We start from the raw sequence: 16,377 nt of genomic DNA, 5'->3' as shown, positions 1-16,377 counted from the left end.
AAGATTACACAAAAATCAGCCATGTACAGATCCACAGGAACACACACACAGGTGTGATGTGTGTGTTGGGGTCGGGGGGGTGCATGCGCAGGACCGAGCGTCAAGCACTATTAATGCTATAATTGGTCCTTTAGGCTTCAACACGGCTTGTTTGTGACGTGGGTGAACAATGTTATGACCCTAACAGTAATGAGATCATATGCACTAAACAAATTATCTCTCTGTCTCGCTCTGTATTTCTCCTCCACCCAGGCCAAATGCAGGGATGATTTTGCATGTGGTGTACATGATTTGCAGTTTGTACAGCCCGTGTGTGTTTTCCTAGGGTCTGGCTCACTCCATTTTCCGCTGTGATACAATCAGTGTGAGTGTGTTTGAGGTGGTAGAAGCCCACAAGCCTGGCCCAGCTGAGGCCTGGCCAGGCTCTTGAGGAGTAAAAAAGGATTGGCAATGACGTTTCTGGGAAGAAACTCTCAATGATTTTGGATTTCCCCCACCCCCCAAACACTGAGATCAAGATAAAGGACAGGAATGGAGCAAAGCATGTTCATATCAGAGATGCACCCATTCGTCTTTTCCTGACTGGTTTCTGATTTTCTTTGAGCTCTGACCTGCCTGTTTTAGTTCAGATTGCTGCCGATGTTTTTTTTTTGTTTTTTTTCAATGCATGAAACTGATTTAAGAAAAATAAAAAAGTTCAACAAGATTTTATCAAGAGTAGTAGTACGAAATGTACTTTTTCAGCTGAAACTGATAGAAGTTCTTAGTTGTGATAAATTTAATGCACATGGGGGGAAAAGGTGCCTGACCAGTTTGTTTTCAGGGACTTTTTGACCAATTATAATTTGGAAACTGATTTTTAACCTTCGATTTTTGCATCTCTTTGCATAGATGACATTCTTCCTGCTGTAATAGAGCATCTAAAGATTAAAAGCTCTGACTGTATTGTTAATATGAAGAGAGAGCAGTTCTCTACTGCTATTGACAAAAACACACTATATGTTTTGTGTCCCACTGAACCAGGCCCAGATTATTTTTAACATTCATGGTTTTGGACTGTGATCTCAGAGCACGTGAAGAAAATCCTGAACGGGATTTTGGCCCGTTCAGGATTCAAGAATTTTTCTTCCATTCCTGCTGTTCGGCAACGGTGAAAGCTAGCATCCTACAGAGCAACACGCCTCTCTTTATTAAGAGCTACAATAAAGCCGCTAAAAATATCATTATGTAAGTACGTTTAATTATAGCAGATGATTTTGCACCAGTGTAGCGCACAGGAAATACCTTGTCTGTTCCTCACCTGGTACATTTTTCTAGGAAGTGTAGCTTTGGGCAGTGGAAGGAAACGTTTAGTTTTCTCAGTGAGCTTGTCTCTGTAGTCTGGCTGATAAAGTCCAGCTGGTCCAGCAGATAGAAAAAGCTCCCGTCTCCCGTGTTTCTACTCCCTCCGTTCAAGCATCTGTCTGTCACATGGTTGTCTTCTCATTTCTGCAGTCGTCCTTAGCATCGCTCCTCTCAACTCTCCTTATTAGCTGTATTTCTACCCCCCCACACACACCTCCTCTTTTCTTTTTCCTCCACCACTTAGCACACGCATTAACTCCTCTTCCATTTGTCCCTCGCACACACTCACGCACGCACGCACACCTCCAAAAGCCTTAAAGAGGGGTCATGATTGAGGCGTGCTGTTAATTAGTCGGCAGTGGTTGTTGTAGTATTGCTATGGTGGGGTGTAATTAATTAGGTGGCATGTGCACAGTGGGAGAAAAAGAGGGAGATGAGGGACAGAGGGAGAGAAATGCCGGCTATCAGTCCTCCTTTTATCCTCTGAGCTTAGATGAGTTCCCCTAATGAGAAAAAATGAGATGCTCCCAACCGGGGAAGAAAGCATTTTGTCCCTTACATGTTCTCTCTGTCTTTCTGCGGCTCGTCGTTCTGTCACTGCCTTGTTCCCATTTCATCTGCCTATCACTGCCTTGCCTTTTGCTGGTAGGGTGTCATTGAGTGGGAGTCTCCAAACACAACTCCTGCAACTCATCCAGACGCACGCTCACAGCTACACCACGAGGCAAGGATGCTGTGCGGTGTGCGAGTTCTCGTAGCGGCACTGTTCGTGCGTTACACGGGGAAGAGGAGGAGAGAAATACTGTACGTAGATGGAGTGATGTCAAAAGGCCAAAGAAAACGTGGGAGGGAGGCAAGAGGTGCGCAAACACTCAGGGCTCTATTGATCCTCTCCTCAGTTCAACTGTCTCCTTGACCTCATTCTGAAGCACCTCTGGATGCTCATCCTTGTCAGCTAACGTGTCTGTGCAAGACCACACGTCAAAGGCCTTCACATAAATTAGAGTACTGCATCTGTTTACTGTAGTAGAGAACAGCAAGTGGTGTCAACCTGTCCGTTTTCAGCACCACATGAATATGTAGGGGTGCCGGCAGAACCCCACCCTCACTCCTCCTGCAGAGCATTGAGATCTGCAGGATGACTGTGGGCCGGTTTTTCTTTGTGGCCTATTTGATGCAATGTGATATTATATTGGAATAATTAGCAAAAAACGTTAATTAAACAGGATAACTATTAAGAAGAGAAAAAAATCCTTTAATCAATAAAATTGGAATTGTAATTCCATTAGAGGAATATCAAAAATATGCTTATTGGCTCTGAACAAAGAACAGGAAAGTATATTTCCTCATTCATTAAAAATAATCTTATAAAGAGGGGTGTTTATAAATGGTCATAAATGGGGAAAATGAAAATTCGGTGACCTTCAGGGGAGGCAGTAAGTAACTCATTGTTAAAATAACAATTATGCTATCAACATTGTTTAGGCGGAGCAAGAATTTAAACCCAATGAGACCAAAATAATGAGAGTCTGTTACTGCAAACTGTATGGGAATTTAGCACATTAACCCACATGCTAAACAACAAGCTGTTTCTTATGTGTGATCCTTGATCTGCATGATTCAGTTGAGAAATAACTAAACTGGACTTGTGGCGTATTAAAAAGTTTTTATTTTAGGAAATATACTCCATTTTTTCCCCAAACAGAATTACTACTGAGAGTAAGAAGTAATAAAAGTCGGGAATAAAAGCAGAAGAAGAGTCAAATAGGAGGTCCATTCACAAATGTAATTTTCATCAGTCACAACAACAATGGGTTGGATTTTACTGATGCAAACATTAAAACAAGATGCATCTAAATTTTGTCCAAAAAAACTGCGTCTAACTAAGGCTGGTTGATCAATTCACATGGGTTTCAGATTTGGTTTGGATCGGTTGACCTTAACATCCCCATGTGACACACAAATATATGAATCACAGGCCTCAGACTCTTATAAACACGTTTACTCACACCGTGTTTCGTTCCTCGCGTAAACTGATAGTTTAATGGTTGCCTGGCCTCTCCTGTGCCGTGTGACTGAAAGTGTCCAAGGTGACAGGTTTATGGACAGCTTGGCAGTGTCAGTGGAGCAGCACAGCTATTTACGGTAGACACTTCGGACACTGGCTGTTAGCATAAATCCCTTGCTTGGATCAGCTTCCAAATAATGCACATTGTCAGCCATGCTCAGATGTAAGTTACTGTATGCACACGACAAACAGTCACTCAATCAGCCACTCTGTCCTTTCTAACCTCCCCATCAACACTCAGAAGTACCTCGCATGCAAACATTACACACATGCTGCAGATCTGTATCTCGGTTATTTACGGCTCCCTTCTGGTGTAACGTTAACAACCTCTGCTCACTTTTCCTCCTTTCCGTCTCTCTCCACTCCGCATCACAGCCCCCTCAACTATCATTTAGCTTTACGAGGTGTCCTAAAAGAAGCCTGAGGTGAGCATCTCTCGCTCTTCCCCTTTATGTCAGAGAGGTTGATATCCTCCATAAGTCAGACACGCCGCTCTGTGTCACCGAGGAGAAACTGATGACCGAAGGTGAATGGTACCAGCAGGGAGCTCCAGTAGCTGGTACAGTGTGTGTGTGTGTTGGTGTCTGGATTTAAGTGAGACCAGGACTCTACAAGTTGTAGAGTTATCGAATGGATGAAAGAGAAGTTAGCTGGGTTTCAGCTTAAGCAAATGAGAAAATGAGGAAATGGAAAGACATGGAGACAATGGACAGATGTGGAGGAGGGGGAGTGGAACAGATCTGTTTGTGTCTTTATGAGCTCTCCCTTTGTGTGATCCCATCGCTATAAACAGAGGTCGGCTGAAGTGTGGCAATTTATAAGGTCCATCTCTCAGAAAAAAAACAGCATATTAAAACGGCAATAAAAATGTGATCAGCACCTCATTTTGTGTGTGTTTGTGTATAATCTATCAGAGCCTTTACCCAAGACTCGCCTCACTTTCTAATGGGTGACAGAATTCATTTTACGTTTTGCGTCATGCTGTCTTAATCTCAGAGGTTTGCTGATGCATGCAGTTGGAGCTGCATCTGCATTACTGGATTTCAAGGCTAAACGTTGGTGAAGCTCAGACGTGTAAAGTTGCAGTTCTGACTTTGGAAGGCGTTTAGGGGTATTTTTGTCTGTTTTAGATTTTGGAAGAGATTAACATATATTCAGAGTGTCGCTGTCTTTCATCACCGCATACACCTGGTTATGCTTATGCTCACATTTCACAATGTAATCTGTTTTCTTCTTATTTTTTATGTAAACTTAGCATACAGGGTCACAGTCAGAAATGAATAGGAATAGTTCAGCTATTTAGTCTATCACGAGACAAAAAATTGACTTTCGTTCATAAAATTCATATTTTTCACTATGTAAGTTTCAAACTAAATATTTTGTTAGTTGAGGTTAAATATTCACTTGTTTTTGTTGACATTTCTTTATTGTAGCTAAGAATTTCTCAGATTTTTAACACAACAACTGCAAACGACTACCAGCGCCACGAGGTACACGTGCCACAGAATGAGAACTTACTGTCACCTCGTGCTGTTGGTGAAAAGTTTTGTCATGCTAACCTTCTCAGCAGAGATTTAGCCTCGTCTGATGAGACTAAATGATATAATTTCTGAACGTGTTTATTTCCTTTATAGATTTCCCGTCTGCATTCTTCTCGGTGCGGGTGCACAAGGCTCGCTCTGCACAAACTGCTGGCGTTTTTCCTTTTTTTTAAATTTATTTATTTTACTCCTCTGGGGATAAAGAGAAGGTTTGTTTGATTAATTAATGCTGTTAGACATGAATGTAAATGATCAAAGGATCACATTTGCATTTTGTCTTAAATTATTCATGAGCTGCGATTGCTCATGAATTAGGACACCTGTGAAGGGCTACTCCTCTGTAGCTCAGACACTCAACCATGCGCATACACACACACACACACACACACACACACACACACACACACACACACACACACACACACACACACGCACACACACACACACACACATGCAAACACATCCTGGGATGTGACCTGGTGTGTTTAACCAGACCCGCTCATCACCCCTATCTATGTGCCACGCTGTGCACAGGGATGCAGGTCACTGCAGGTTCACGGCCGTATTATTAGGTTATGCAGCCGCTCTGGCCGGGGTTCAAACGTTCTGATTAGGTTACCGCGTAGCGCTAAAGCTCAGCCTGTCACCCTGACTGTATGATTCATCTCCATGGAGACAAAAGAAAAGCTCTGATCTAATTACCCACACTGCTGCCATCTCAGACATGAGGAGAGGGCCGGGCGGTGTGAATGAGAAGCGAGGAGCCACATATGAATAGGCACGGGGGGCACAAACAGGGGTAACTGCGGGTAAGAGAGAGAAATCAAGTGCGCAAACAAGAGCAGCCTCGGACGCTAACAAAAGCAGGCTTGATAACAGGTATTATTTGTTTTTGCTCGTCTCTCTCCCCTCATCATAGGCAGCATCCTACCGCTTCATAAATGGGCCATTGTTGCCATGGATATGAGCAATGGTTCTCCCGCTCCCCTTGATGGGGCTCAGTGATAAATGGTGGGATGTGTAGGAAGTTAATAATTTATCCTGGGGAAGGAGCGGCGGTTCCGAGGAGCGTTACCTAGTATAATGGGTTAAGTGCGGCAATTGCAGCACACCAAGCGATAGACTCGAAAGAGGCATCGTATAAAAAATGAATAAAGGCTGAGTGGAGCCTGCTGGGTAGGAATTGTCATGAGACCGTGTTGGGCTCTGTTGGGAAAAGGGGGCTTTGTGTTGTGTTTGGGGAAAAAAAAGCTTTGTCTTTTTTTTTTCTTTCTTGAATTTATAGGATTGTCAGGTAAAGATCGGTGGTAAATTAATGGAGCTTTCTCACAGTCATTCTGTAAAGATCTCCTCCAACTGTACTTTTAATAGAAGTGAACAGCTCAGTATGCTTTGGGCTATAAAATGTGACAGCGGTCGTGACGGATGAAGCTCCTGCAGAGGAGCGGTGCGAGGCCTGGCCGTACATTCTGTGCTGTCAGGATCGGTAATTCACAGACACTCGTTCTACGTACACAAAAAAAAGCATTCTTCATAATAGTAGAAACAAAACCAAACTTGTCTGTGTTTGTGTACCATTTCACTTTTCTTTGATTCTTCTGACAGCGTTACATTTTTCTTCAGGTTTACAAGCGTTCATCTAACACCTGCGTCACGTCCTTCGTGAGGTTGCAGCTCTGTCTTTCACTCCCTTCCGCTATCTGACTCCCTCTTCCTCCATGCTATCTCTTCCGTCTTCCTCTTGGAGGCTGGCGGCGACTAACCAGGGTTATGCAAAGGTCACACCAGGTGTTAATTCTAGAAAATGTATCCAGTCAGCTTGATTTTTTTTTTTTACTGTACTGTTAAAGTCCTATAAACAAAAGCTACATAGAGGGATCTTTCTCTAATCACTATGAGAGAAGAAGTGCTGGATCTGTTCTGCAGCCTTGCATTTTGAGCATAATAAGCTTGTGTTTAAACACAGCAGAGCACAGAATCACCTCCCACTGGCTATTTGACGGGTTTCCTCAATGCTCGTGTACATGTCACATGTCAAATGTGTGAGTGTAATACCCAGAAAAACAGATGACTGCTGCTTTCTTGTCATTGCTTGAGTCTTTTCTGCATCTCTCTCTCTCTCTCTGTTCATTCCAAGACAGTCTAATTCTGTGTATAGCTTTAAGTGGTCAAAAGTGATCTGTGTATGGCAGGCCAACTAATTGCGTCAAGTCATTGACTTTGCAGCAACTCCTCTAACTTATATGTGGTGACAGTGGACAGGAGCTTCTACCGTTAACCCTTTAACTGTCACCTTCAAAATGTTTGCATGTTATTCAGTAGGTCCATTGGGATAGTTAATGGGTTTTAAAATGTTAGAAAGCTTCAGAAAACAATAAAAAGTGAATCAAAACAACAATGGACCAATAGAAATAAAATCAAAGTCTTAAAAAAATTACCTTTACAAAACATCAGTATCGATGATGACATCAATACTGTCATCATTTTTGCAATGACAACGGTATTTGCAAGAGTTTACTTCTAACCTTTTGAATAAATTTGAAAAGCCGGTGACAGGAGGAGCAATAAGAGACGACAAATAAAAAGTTCATTTTAACGCTTAACGAAATTAACTACCAGACGTACTTTTATAGGTTTAACTGAGATGTTCAAAACACACCAACAGATTGTCACAATGATCATAATTTTGACCTGTTTCAAATGAGTCCATTTAAACCAAAATCACAGATTTGTGCTGTTATTTTTATGTCCTTTTTTTCCTTGTTTCCTAACTTTTACCGAAGCCCTGCGGAAATCCTAAGTTTTCTGCTTCAATTCAACCTGCCAACAGGTATCCAAGCTTTACGTGGCACATAAACTGACAGCTCCCTAAAACCTCCACCCTGTTGTACATACTTGTGGATGCGCACACATGGAAAGTGATCAGCCCACAAACACACAAGACACATGTACAGAATTGTGCCACCCCCATCAACTCCCCAACCATGGTTGCCTTTGTTCCCAGCATCTGTTTCCCTCCGTGATTAATTGCAATTAGCGCGAGGTTTGAAGGCCTGTGGACGAACACAGCGAGGGGAAAAACATCAAGATTAATGAGGGGACACATTCATCAGAAAGCAGAAGAGAAAGAAAATACCGAGAGGGGAGAGAAGGACTGGATACAGGAAGAAAGGAGAAGGGGAGGGAGGATGACATGATATTGCAGGAGAGGCTGAAGGAGGAGGAACGCTTTGGTTGTAATGTACGGTTGACGGAGAGAGCAGAGGAGCGTGACACGCAGCGAGAAGGGAAAGTGACTAAACCCTGAAAGGAAAATGACGAGAGCCTGTTTTCAAAACTCAGGCCACAGAGGAGCACCACATGGGGCTGATTAAATATGGAAATGATAATGGTTAATTGACATTTATTAATCAGAGCAGTCAGAGGAGGGGTACACTACATTTTGTTACTCTGCATGTGTGTGTGTATAAGCACGCAGAGCGTATTTGACTTTATTTTTGCTTCCGTCTGCAAGCCTGTTTGATCTCCTCTCTTTTGTCTCCAAGAGCTCTCTAATGTTTAAGTGCTGCAAAAGTGAGAGCTGTGGGTACAGTATCGCGCGCGTGTGTGTGTGCATATAAACCGGGTGGTAATGAGAGTGTGAGTTTATTACAGAGAGCTTTGGAGGGTCACGGTGGTAACTTGCTCTTTATTTCACCAGATGTGGCATCATTTATCCACACATGCACCCAGATGCTGGCAAAGACCTCTTACTATCTTTATTCCTTTTCATCTCTCATTTGTGACTTCCTTCCATCCGTCCGTCGTCCCTACCTACATGTCCTTGCTGGATCTTGAAGACTAGAGCAAAAAAAAAGAAGGAAAAGACTAAGACCTTTTTTCTTAATGGGTGAAAAGAAGGATACAGCCTCGGTAGGTCACCAGTTAAGCATAAAAACAAGAGAACAAACAACGATGCACAACCTCACCCCTAAGGGCAACTTAGTGACCATTTAACACGGCAGTCATGTTTCTGGACTCTGGGAAACCCTCACACGCGCAGGGAGAACATGCAAACTCCATGCACAAGCAGTCCAGGTTCGGCGTTGTACCCAGGAACTTTATTCTGCAAAGCAACAGTCTGTCACTGGCCAGTCTAACCCTCATCTTTGATTTATTTAATTGTTTGTACGTGAATCCCTCACATTCTGTGTCATTCTGTATTCAAAGCATGTAAACAGAGTTTATCTGCCTCTCTGGGCTCTGTGTGGTTTGATTCCCTCATTTTATCAGTTCACACACACACACACGCACACGCACACGCGCACACACACCCACACACACGCACACACGCAAGGATGTCAGTCTGCTTGCCAGATCACACAGATTTGATTAGAGACTCCCTAAATTCATTAACCCAATGTGATTTAGCCAGCTGTCATTAGAGCCGCATGTAAACTGGTCTGAAGTGGACTGATTTGGTTTGAGCTTGTCAAATGTTTCAGATCTGTCCTGCAGGAGCTCGGCAGGTTTCCATCGTTTGAAATCCACAAACAAAACAGTTACTTCTTTGCCACTCGTACACCTTTTAAAAATAATTAGTTTTTTGGGGGGTTTTTAGACTCAGCCGTTCCACTGGGAGCAACTAAATCACGGAGATTTACCTTCGCAGGGGGAGTCCTGTTCACAAAAACATAAAGGAACTGGGTGCTTTTCTTTCACCTGCAGAAGGTTTTTCATGACAGCTCCTGGGATTCAAGGTGGCAGCTGTCTGCACCGCTCCTCTTGTTGCTGCTGCTCTCCCACCTTTGAATTTGTATTGGGAGTTAGTCGTCTGCAGCTCTAAGGGCATCTGCTGAGGGTGTCTGTCATTTCAGATCCCCAAGAGACACAGACGGTGGGGGCGGGGGTGTGGAGAACTCCACCCCTCTTAGCCCTGGCTCCTCTAATCCTGTTAGCTCAGCACAAGATCAGACCGCCGTGACTGGCCTTCTACTGCACACACACTCACACACACACACAACCTCAGGGGTCGGAGGGGACTTGGGGGGCCTCAAAGGGACAATTGTTGCTGGGTACAGCGGTGGCGGTGAAGGGTCAGCAATCAGAAGGGAGGGAATAGGAGACGCACATGCCTGAGCACAAACACTATAGCAGGGAAATGCCTATGTAAGATGATAAAATGACTATAAATTAAAGGTTTTTTTGACTGTCCCATCAAAATGATTTCCTTGTATATCTCAATATAAAGATTTATTTAGAATCAACACAAAAATCAACAAAAGTTGTGTTAATGAGGTTTAACAAATGGTTTATTATTGCTTACATTAGGATTCACATAAAGTGTAGTTAAGAAAAGAAACCGCAAATCTAATTAATTATATTCTATCATTATAGATTAAAGGAAATAATAAGGGTGAGGCGCTGAACACTCAAAAGAAATATTTCATTTCTATTCATTTTAAGATTATAACTTTGGCAGGTAATGACAATTTATTTTTTATTCATTCAGCATAAGTATAAAAAAAAATCATATGCTTATCAGATTTAAATTCAGATGGACTTTTTGAAAAAACACGTAGCATCTGTTCGCATGCCCTACATCTATAATACACATTTGATCACTCTTGTTATGCTATTTTCTTTTCCAATTTTTTTTTTCATCCGGTTTCTAGGAAAGGAGAAACAGATACGTGTTGACCTCACTCACCTACACACACACACACATGCGCACGCACACACACACACACACGCACACACACACACACACAAACGCACAGCTTATGCTGAACTCTCAGCACACAGCAGACTGGCTCAGCCTTTTTTTTTTGTGCATTATTTCTCTTTCACGCTGTTGGTGAAGAATCCCCCTCTCCTTAGGGAGGGTATCGGGTGTCAGCAGAGCAGAGCAGAGCCTCTAAGCCTCGACATTTGATTGTTGCCATTCTCCTGCTGCTGAAACGCACAGCAGTGTCCAGTAGAGGGCTCCTGGCACAGAGAAGAACTGGGGTTCCCTTCTCTTTTTTGTCATGACTGCTGGCTTTACTGCTCACCTATGAAGGAATAATGGCTGAAATCAAGCAGTGTGCAATGCTAATGGCATTTGGATTAGAACACTTCTAAATTAATTAGGGAAGTAAAGTATGCAACAATCAAAATGTCACTGCTGATAAAGCCGCGTTCCCGTAAGCATCCCGAGGGAATCGACAGACTGATTTGTTTCGTGTTATCAATCTGGCTTAGGCTTTGCTAGCTCTAGGTTGTTTCATCTGTTTGCATGTGTTAGTGTGGTTACTTGTTTTTGAGTGTGTATGTGTGTGTATTTACCATTGAGTATGGGGAGACAGTTTGATTGAGCTCTGTGTTGTAAAGCTGTCTGTTTGCCAGACGGTTTGTCTCCTGGCCAAGACTCTGCAGTAGAGAAGAACACAATGATTATCTGTCACAAGGCAGGAGCGTTCTTCATCACTCCGGGAAGAGAAGCAGCCTAGACTGGCCTCTGCAAGCCTTGAGACCACACACTAAATCAGCTTCAAGAGTTGTATAACTTAAAAAAAAAAACAATAGGAGTCAAACTGAAAATGCAAGGCTGTGAAAAAGTCCGACAGATCTCTTCCGTTTTTGCTTTGCTGCCACATTTACATGTTTCAGGTCAACAAACAAGTTTTAAGACCATTAATAAATAGTACAAGTCAATAGAAAATGTATTTTAAATTCAGTTTTGGAATAATAATTACATGTATGAAGCAAAAAATCATTACTTTTGGGAAGCCGAGTTTTAATGCACAAGACCCGATTACTGAGAAACATGCAGAATAAAAAAAAAAATCAACAAAGCGGGATGAGATCTCAAAAAGCATCACCTCATGCCTTAATATACAAACCAGAAACAAAGTTATTGCCAAGGACTGAAAGGATATTTCTAAGGTTTGGGGACCGGCACACCACACTGATGGCCATTAACCTCTAGCGGAGAAAACATGAAATTGATTAACCTTCCCACAAACGGTCAGCCTTCCAAAATTACTTCAAATGCCCATCGGTGACTCACCCAGGCGATCACAAAAGAGCCAAGAACTACATCCAAGGCATGGCAGGCATCTTGTGCCTCAGGTCAGTGTTCATGATTCAACAGTAGAAAAGAGACTGGACAGCAATGATATATTTGAGAGAGAGATCTTGGCGGAAAAGCAAATGGAGATACTATGTATGCAGAAAGTACGTCTCTGAATAACAAAAACAATTTCAAATCAAGAACAGCCAAAACTGTTTCCAATTAAATCATTAAAGTTTCCTTTACTATTTACACACGGTACCTTGATGATCTAAAACACTGTGGTATGACAAAACTTTAAAAAAATTTAAAAAAAACATTTTCACATCACTGAAATTTTTGCTTGTAGATTTGACCCGACACAGCGATCTGACTTTATCTGCAGCTTTCAGATTACCAGAAGTGTCTGTGAGGAACTCCTTCCTTTTGTTGTGGTTTTTCCGTGCCTCCGCCTGCGTGTGTGTGTTCAGACAAGAGCGCAAGAGGTATGTCAACAACCTTTAACCTCTGGACCCATTAATGTTGGGAGTGTGAGGTGATGATGTGGTGGCTGGGTAGTGTGTGTGTGTGTGTGTGTGTGTGCGTGCGTGCGTGCATGCATGTGTGTGTGTGTGTGTGTGCGTGTGTGTGTGTGTGTGTGTGTGTGCGTGTGTGTGTGTGTGTGTGCGTGTGTGTGTGTGTGCGTGTGTGTGTGTGTGTGTGTGAGTGATTGTGTCAGAGCAGACATGATTTATAACGTATTGGGAGGCAAAGAGGAGGGGGGGACACAGCGCTCAATAGCCTTGGGGCACAAGGTCTGGTCAGAGATCACGAAAGGTCAGATCGCTGAGTGGATATCAAAGAGCACCCCGGGAGCTATATGCCTGACCGGAGACTAGATAGACTCGCAGGGGCTGACTTTTTTTTTTAGATGAGTAAACACACGCACACGCACACACACACACGGTAGTAGGCTGGAGCAGGTGGAGTGCATTGAAGTATGTCACGAGGATCAAAAGTCAGAAAAGTTGGTCAGGAAAGCCCAGCTTGCTTCATCTGCCTCCCTTGCTTGAACAAAATAGCGCCCCAGTGTGGGTTACCTCTCGACAGACTGACTTGGAAATATGTTCTAAAATACACATCTAAACTGAAGCGAGCTGGTACACCCAAACAGACATGCACAGGCAGACAAAGCCCCACAAAGGCAGCTAATTTCACACTGGCTCTGCTAAGGCCTGGTTTGGGCACGGCTCTGAAGCACAGACAGAGAGACAGATGGTGCAAGGCTGGCAGGGGGAGCTTCTGCTCTCCTCTGCGTGCACAAAAGTGCACGCGTGCGCGCGCGTGTGTGTGTGTGGGGGGGTGCGTGTGTGTGTGTGTGTGTGTGTGTCTGTGCGTGCAAGCATTTCCGCATATGCATTTGGATGATTGTTTATGCAAGCTTCTTGCTGGTGCGCATGGATTCTCCTGCGTCTCTCCTGTGCATTTTCGAACACCACTTTGTTCTCCACACACCGCCAGAGCTGCAGCTTCGGGCTACATTAGGAGAGCATCTCTGCGACTGCATCCCGTTGCCAAGCGAGGTGTCAGAAAACCCTTACTTCCAGCGTAACCTCTTCATAGGCGCTTCTCAATTCAATCACAGCGCGTTGTAGCAGTCACTTCCTTTCTCGGAGACAGGCGAGTGGAGACGGCGCATATTAACGAAAAGAAGGAACCTGTTTGAAGTTTAATGCATCTGGCAGAGAATGAAACGAGCTCTTGTATCTCCGTGTTTTGCTGGAGGTGTTGTTTTCTGTTGCGTTGTGCTCCCCGCTCACGCTTGTCTATTTACGTGCGCGTCAGCGTTCACGTGCAGCTGCTTGTAATTGAAATGACTGGTTGCCATGATAGCTTGTGCATAGCCGAAGCTTGTTAGCATGCTTGGCTTGGATGAACTGTGGCCAGAGGGGTAAGGGAAGTGTGTGTGTGTGTGAGGTGGGGAGGTGGGAGAGGGTGGGTGTAGTTAATAGAAAAGCAGGCAAAGAGAGAAAGAATGATCTATAGAACGACGACAACAGCAGCCTTTAAAAGAGGTGAGGAGTACAGGTGGAAGAAGCAAGCTGCTTTGGCAAATTGATGGGCTAGCAGACAGCCCGGCAAGTGAGGGGAGGGCGAGGTGGAAGGGAGGCAGACAGGCAGTCAGATGGATGGATGGACAGGCTGACAGCCAGTGAGCCAGCCAGGCAGACAGAGAGCCAGTGTCATCCCACACTGGGAGAACAGGAGGAGTGAGAGGGGATCGTATTCCCCAGGACAGGTGGCAGAGACATGCCACTGCTGCCACCTGGCACTCAGCACCATGTGTCCTCTCTTTTTCCTTCTCTGAGCAACAATATTGTTGTCAGCTCTTGACCTGAACTTCCATCATAATCCCTGCTGTAGTGGAGCAGAAATCTGCACCAGCTTTAATAACTTGGAGCAGTTTTGCCCTCTGGGTGAAATCCGATTCGTGATCGCTATCATCCTGCCTGTTTGGAGGTCAGATAAGCTCTCTGCTCCCCTCCCAATCGGCTGTGGCTGTTACGGGCAGGTGAGGCAGTGGCAGAGGACACCTGCTCTCATTGACCGCTCCGTGGACCCGTCTGACCACAGCCCCACCAGCACCGCAAAGGCTAATTAAACTCCGCGTGGCATGTGCAGTTTTACTCCCACTCCCACTGAGAGACGCACAGCGCGCGCCAGCTCCGATCAGCAGTGTGAATCCAGTCACACAAATAGACGCACACAAATGTAGAATTATACCAACCCACATCCTTTGGATCGTGAGGAGACGAAGTGAGGATTGCAAACATTCTATCACATGGGGATAGAAACAATTGTAGAGCACGCTTATACACAGACTCGCAGCGACTTCTCGCTGCCAACAGACTAACCCACTTCGGAGTAGGAGTGTTCTCTCCGGCGTCCGCCCACAGCTCTCCTTCTCGCTCCGACATTACTGCAGTTTTTCTTCTGATTTCAACACATTTCGTGACAAAACTGTCATTTCTGTTAAGATGGACCAAATCGTCGGGGTCTTGAACAAAACTTTTTCTCTTTCCTCAATGCAGACAAAAAGGGCAAATAAAACTAAACACGTCGCATCTGCACATGGTTTGCCTCGCTGCAAATTAATGCTCCCTTCATTTGACTTGAATGTGGAGCTTTTCTGTGACATTCTTGAATGCTTTTCGAAGCAGCGTTTGGAGTATATACTTAGTTTTATTTCAATAAAAATCTTATTGTTCTTACTAGACTGACTTTTCTATTTTTTTAATTTATTTTCTTGATTTTACTTCTCATTAAAAAAAAAAAACAGGGAATAACGCCATATTGTAGCTTTGGTGGAGTTCTGGACGCAGAAAATGGAAAGCTGTCTGATGGATTAGGCCTGAAAAGCTAACTTTGCCTTAAACATATTGGGGAAAACGGGAGTAAAGAAGAGATAAATACTTTTGGTGGTTTCTTTTTAGGGTGTGTGTGAGTGGTTGTTGGTGGAAAAAAAAAGGAGACAGTGTTGGTGAGGGGCTCTGAGAGGTGTGACTGTTCACTAAACTGATTTAAAGCCCAGGCCTTCCAGGCCCCGTTTGCTTCCAACGTGCCACGAAGAGTTGTCCCATAATCCTCTGTTCCAGGTAAACAGCTTTCCCCTCTCCAAAAAAAAAAAAAAAAAACCTGGACCCGTCTCCTGCACTCACAGAATCAAAGTATGCCTTCAAGAATCCCTTTTGCTTAGACGCTTGGGGCTCCTTATCTGTAATAGAAGTTAGAATGCACAAAGGTGGCTCTGTAATTGATGCAAATTAGCTCCGTGTTTGTTGATTTGTGACTGATGAGGGGATTCGACAAACAACAGAGTAGATCAGGGCGAGGCTAATCCGGTGTGTGGCTAAATATTGAGTCGCTGATATGCTTTATGGTCAAGTATAAGTGGGGTAAAACATGATATTTCAAAAAAACATAAAACATCTTCAAGAAATCTAACAATTTTAAATGCAAAGCTGTAGGAGTATTTTAAAAATGTAATAAAATAAAAATAAAAACATGCTTAATTTTATCTTTTTTGTGTGTTTTTGCATCTCAGCGGGACCCCGGCATCCCAGTTTCTGTCATTTTTCCTTGTTCCCTCCAGATGTGGAGACGAATCTAAAATCCAGCAGTGACACATGACACGTACTCAGAATTAACTCTCCATGTTAGCATTTCTTCCCGCTGATGAGGTTCAAAAGGCCCCTGAAAAGCTGAATCCTCATTCCTCTCTTGATTGTGCAGCGCCAACCTGCACAGCTGCGTGACGGGCAGAGCTGTTTTCTCTCCGTCTCCGTCCCCTTTTTTCTCGTGTTTAACAGAGTCGTTCGCCACACAGCAGAGAAACTCCTCTGTTTACACTC

The 16,377-nt window shown here is 43.8% G+C and overlaps 1 protein-coding gene and 1 long non-coding RNA gene across 2 annotated transcripts in view; one reads left to right on the top strand and one right to left on the bottom strand.

The window, feature by feature from the left end:
- gse1b (Gse1 coiled-coil protein b) overlaps positions 1-16,377 on the top strand; it is a 182,426-nt gene that overhangs the window by 60,231 nt on the left and 105,818 nt on the right. The window lies entirely within an intron of this gene.
- LOC145551106 (uncharacterized) lies at positions 10,227-13,147 on the bottom strand. Its single transcript, XR_014086915.1, has 2 exons — positions 11,260-13,147; positions 10,227-10,985 (listed from the first exon to the last, which is right to left on the bottom strand). It is a non-coding gene; the product is annotated as an uncharacterized LOC145551106 (long non-coding RNA).

Source organism: Poecilia reticulata, chromosome 3 (genome assembly GCF_904066995.2).
Source record: "Poecilia reticulata chromosome 3, P_reticulata-male-v2, whole genome shotgun sequence".
Lineage (NCBI taxonomy): Eukaryota > Metazoa > Chordata > Actinopteri > Cyprinodontiformes > Poeciliidae > Poecilia > Poecilia reticulata.
The sequence above is the reverse complement of the archived record's forward strand: the minus strand, read 5'-3'. Positions and strand labels throughout refer to the sequence as shown.